The sequence below is a fragment of the Perna viridis genome, chromosome 9 (assembly GCF_037379345.1).
Source record: "Perna viridis isolate PV_CMFRI_1.1 ecotype Kerala chromosome 9, ASM3737934v1, whole genome shotgun sequence".
Classification (NCBI taxonomy): Eukaryota; Metazoa; Mollusca; class Bivalvia; order Mytilida; family Mytilidae; genus Perna; species Perna viridis.
In genome coordinates this window covers 34,849,037-34,854,420 of record NC_142453.1, presented here as the reverse complement: position 1 = coordinate 34,854,420, position 5,384 = coordinate 34,849,037, and the positions used below count along the sequence as shown (strand labels likewise).

General features: G+C 32.3%; 1 long non-coding RNA gene across 1 annotated transcript; it reads right to left on the bottom strand.

Annotated features, from left to right (window-relative positions):
• Positions 1 to 677: 677 nt before the first annotated feature.
• On the bottom strand, positions 678 to 4,256 carry LOC148607960 (uncharacterized). The gene is made up of 3 exons (XR_015915146.1): positions 4,101 to 4,256; positions 1,637 to 1,843; positions 678 to 757 (listed from the first exon to the last, which is right to left on the bottom strand). It is a non-coding gene; the product is annotated as an uncharacterized LOC148607960 (long non-coding RNA).
• Positions 4,257 to 5,384: the final 1,128 nt, after the last annotated feature.

Sequence of the window (5,384 nt, the reverse complement as noted above, 5' to 3'; positions counted from 1 at the left end):
TCGATCACACTTTCAGTCTGCTGATCACCTATCATAGTACACCAATTCTGACATTATTGAACAATTGAAGCCATGTTCAATCAATTTGAATGATATATTGGACTACAAAGGTGACGAACAACACTGTACCATACCAAAATGCGCTTTCTTTATCATTGTCCGTACCAACTAAATTTATCAAAAATGAAATCATGATGACATTACTACGGTGTAGTACATGTCGACGAAACAAAAAAAAGTATACCGAGCGAATGTGTGGTAAGAGTTCGGGATTAACATCAACAAGCTACCTAAAGTTTGTCAATATTCAAATATTATTCTATCTTCTCAGTAAAAGTTCGTAATCTCGAGATAATATACCATATAACGGACAATCACATTCAGAGGAGATGGACACTTAATATGCAGATCAGATAGTGCAAAACCTTATGGAACTTTATCAGAAGTATAGGTTAAATTTCAGGTCAATACTACAATAAATGTGCGAAAACAATCCAAGACGGAATGACACTAACACATCATGAGATCGAGGTGTATATACTCTATGAATCAGATCCAAATAATTTTTCACAGCACTCTAGTATTTCATAATCACGCAAATGTCATAAACATGTATCCTTCGTCATAATGAATAGAAGTAGAGCAAATAAAATTTATTTAACAAACAAACAATGAAAAAGGAGTGTATATTGTACTTTATTAGATATTTGGATTCTTTTTTTAACAGTAGACTGCTTCGACAATCTTACATCTCAGTCTGAAAAATAGATAATGTTGTAAGGACTTAAAATATGAACATTTAATTTGCCTTAAGATTAAAGAAAACATTTTGAACATTAATAGCGAACAAAATATTACATTACCAAATGCAAATTAATGATAAGCCGGAATTCGCACATAATAAAATAATTTTAAAAAAAACACTGTGTGCAAATAGTAGTGAGTTATTTCGACATTTTGTTCATTTTTTACTTTTCGTAGACGATGCAATTTTCGAATTGTATTTCCTATTTAGATGAAAATAGGGTTGTATCTTTATATGGTTATCAAATCATGACAATTTCACATTTGTCGTTAACTAAATGCTTTACCAAAAGAGGGACATTAATAATGAATTCTTTCCTAGACATCGTTAAGGGAAACTGTTATCTATACTTTCTGTTGAACAAATGTTTATGTGAAACGTAGTAACTGACAATTACTTTCGATGTTTATATTATTCATAGAAAGGACCCATTATGGATTGGCATGTAAAAGTACCATTTTGTGTAAAAGAGAAAGATATGAATTGAAAAATCGCAAATTGATCACATTAATGCTCTATTTTTATTATTATTTTTTTTTAATTTCCAAAAGGCATCATTTGCTAAACGTAAAATGAACAATTGTCAACTAAAAAATGTGATTTGCGAAACGGCTCTTCGGTGAGGTTGGAAAAGCGATATCAGTTTAATTGCTTTGGTTGATATGATCTTTTTGCTGGCGATTTAGTAAATAATAGAAAGTATATAAAATGTATGATGAGACCTGGAAATTGAAATGATTATCATGAAGTGTTCGTTTATTGGTTAAATAGTAGTTCGTTAAACACATTTGAATAGAATTTAAGGTTACAGCTGACTTTAATAATACTCACCAAATTATGTTGGGCATATGCAATGATAATGTTGTCCATGTTCTTGTTGACATCTGCATCCGGGTGCACAGGTTGTTGTATCATATGGACCATAGCATTCTATTGGGATGTCACAATAACAATGACCATCACTATGGCAATGTCTTTTACCTACTTTACAATATGGACAGTCACAATCTTCCCGACAATATGTTCCCAGTACCACACCTGTAGCACAAACCAATTATTGTATGATAATTTTGATAACATTGTCCAGGCAGAAACCTACACAAGTTGAAATATCTCCCATCTCATTGTGATTTTTGTCTGCCGTGAGTGGAAACGGCTACAATAAGCCGTTATTGGTTTTGAGACAGAAAATGGCCGAATATGAACAACATTCATGTGTGATTATCATATGACTTGTTTAATGTGCTATCTGCATGTAATGCGAACAGGAAACGATAAATGATGGTTTTGTCATTTGCTTGATAGCTTGGTAAAACGGCCATTTCTTTGGGAGGAGTTTTGAAAAAAAAACTCTAATGCTGGTGGTAAATTTTCACTTTAAACAAATAATTTTATTGTCTAGAAATAGCAAAATGTGTCACCATATCCGTGTTAAATTTAAATGTTAATAAAAACAAAAGGTCAAAGGTGAAAACATAGAATTCAAATGAATTTGGATTGATTGATTGATTTATTGTTGAGATTTAACGCCCGAGCAACAATATATCAGCTATATCAGGCGATGAAAATGAAATAATAAAAATGTTCATAATAAAATGAACATGAAATGATGATGATGATGAAATGAAAAATGGGATGGGACACAAGGGCAACAGGGTCGACAAACTTTGACTGGCACTAGAAATAGGAAGGGATGGGTAGGGTCGGGCAATTTAGCCTCCTGTGGTGGAGGCAAAGGTTCCTACTCCTATCGAATACTACAGAAGGGTTCTTTAACGTGCGGGGAACGTGGCATCTTTCCGAACACGGTGCACCGCTATGGTTTGCGGTCAGATTTTCCGTACTACTGCCTAACGACCCCTGAATGTAGCACTATTTAGTCTCCTTTTACGACAAGCTTAGGGCTGCTGTGGGCCTACTCTTTTGACACCCGGACCCGAACGGGGCTAAGTGAATTTGGAAAGATGTATTTAACTGTAAAAAAATCAGAGACAAAGTAAAATGTTAATCAAAATCTTATTGACCTTTAACACATTTAAACAGTAAGATATTATAATAAAAAAAAACTTTGAAAGTTTCATGCTCAGTTAGTTCTCATACATCGGCAGTTAGTATGGGCAGATGAACGGATGAATATGTGTACATGCTCTAGATTTGCTAACCCACTTAATACAACCTAAAATTATACTCGATATTTCGAGTGTATTTTTAGGATCGGTTAATGTTATTCCTTGTTGATAAACGTTTCTTTCCAAATTTAACAAGAAAAATGGGATATGATCTTTAAATTTTCAGCTGTGAACATTTTCTTTTGACATAACAATGTCCGCAAAATGAACAGCAGAAAACATCTATGATGAAAAAACACTAAGTACAGATTCTGTGCTATAGAAATCATAGGAACGAAAACAATTTTTATGCTGTAGAATTTTTATATTGTTCATAGAACATTCCCCTTTATTATTTTTTTTTCTAAAAATGTTTTTCAATAAGTCTAGTGAAAATTTTAAAAGTGTTTTAAGTACACATATTTAAGACAAGTAATCAGTGAAAATGTAAAAGTAATGAAATCCACAGGTGCCAAGTGAAAACATCATACATCAATAGACATGGCTAAAAGTATATTTAATTTGTAACGTACGATCCAATAATTTAAAAATGCACAAAAAAACAAAAGAATAGAAAACACTGAAAATTTCAATTGGAATTAAAAAAAAACAAATTACATGCATGTGACCTTAGATATTCTGAGGGATGGCAGATAACTACTTTTATTTAAATGTACAGCATGACAGTATTTCAAAAATGCAATAAAAAATCGAACTCTAGAAACAAAACTCACAGTACCTGAAGTATAGATTAAAAAGAATTTTACACTAAAATAAATTGAATTAGCTAACTACTTTGCCATATTAAACAGATCATTATAAAATGATCGTTTACGTACGCCGAGAATGTAAAACAACTTACGAGTAGCAAGGACAAACATGGGTATCAGATAGATATGTGAGTATATTCAAACAGAGACAAATATTCAATACACCATCTTAAACATGTTTTATGATAAACTTGCTAACTGTAAAAATATAGAAAATAAGAATCACCAGATGATATTCAAATTAAGCCTTCACTTGCAGAATTGTTTGTATAAAGGGAAATACTTTTCCGTCTTATGCTGGCTGAGTAAACTGTTGCCAGACAAATGTCTTGATTACAATCTTTATATCACATTAGTAATGACAATAACGTTAAAATAATTATTTTATAGATCATTCACAGAAACTAACTAACTTACCGATAATACAGACAATAACAGCAAAATGCAGGGATTTCATTCTGAAGTAGTCGAAATTAAGTTTCTACTTATCTTTTCCTGTTCTCTCTTTTTATAGTCAATTTCTCCTCTAATTATTTTATAAGCTTTGTAGGCATATTGCACTTTGATAATTCAAAACGGATTGACATACATACATGAATTTCTTTAATTCCAGCTGTTGAACACGTTTATGCACTAAGCTCCTATTTTATAATTATTACTTTAGATACATTTATATTTTGCAACTACATTAAAAATGAAGATTTTGTATCTCAATTTGCAATTTAGATTTTGTTGTTAAAGAGTAATCATGGGAACCAAGATTCTGAGGATAATACAAATGTTTCAAAGGGTACGACCAGAAAGACACAATGAACATAAAAAACCAAGTTATCACGTACAATGAACGAACAGCAAATGGGCAACAAAGCCTTCATTGAGAACTGAGAGTATATACGAGATCCACTGATAGGGTAAGCACCCTCGGGTTTTGTAGACACACTCATCGAGTTGCTAATAAAATGTCAGGTGCCTGTGGTAGACGATAAAGGTAATGAAAACCTATGATTTAAATTGATTCTAAAAGAGAAACTGAAAAAAAAACCATAGCGATCATCTAGAGCATGTTTGTAAATAGTCAAGCACGTATTGAAAAGTTGGAGCAATATCGGCATGTTCTAGCATAATGTTGAATTATGATATGTGAACCCCATGTACGCAGATGCTGAAGGGATGTTGTTACAGATGAAACAAAAGTTAACGATATGGAATGAGAGGTAATCTTGTACATCCTATATTTTGGATATGGTTGTTTCCTTTCAATCGATTTCGAAGTGAATTTAAGGATATGAAACTGATTGTTTTGTGTTTGAAATGTCCTTTTTGGTCAGTTCTTTTGGGTAGACTTATAAAATCCCCGTTCTAGAATTATTAAAAGTCAAAAGGTCACGCTTCCAATTTAAGATAAGGTCATCTGTAGAGTATGCCGCATTACATTAGCGGAATGTGTCAGCGTGAACCGGGCACAATTTGTTCCAATTGGAATGCTGTTGAAATGCATGCCTACTACACTAGAAAGTAAAAAATTCCAGCATTGTAATAACATTTTCTTTGATATATTTAGAAGACGATGAAAAGTATTTAACAAGGTATGTTGAATCTCTATCAAGTGTCAGGTATTTAGAAGAACAACGACATATTATTCTTTTGAGTCTGGTTGCAAGTGAGTATATGAAAAAAATGTAGAATTAGACAAATTTCTAT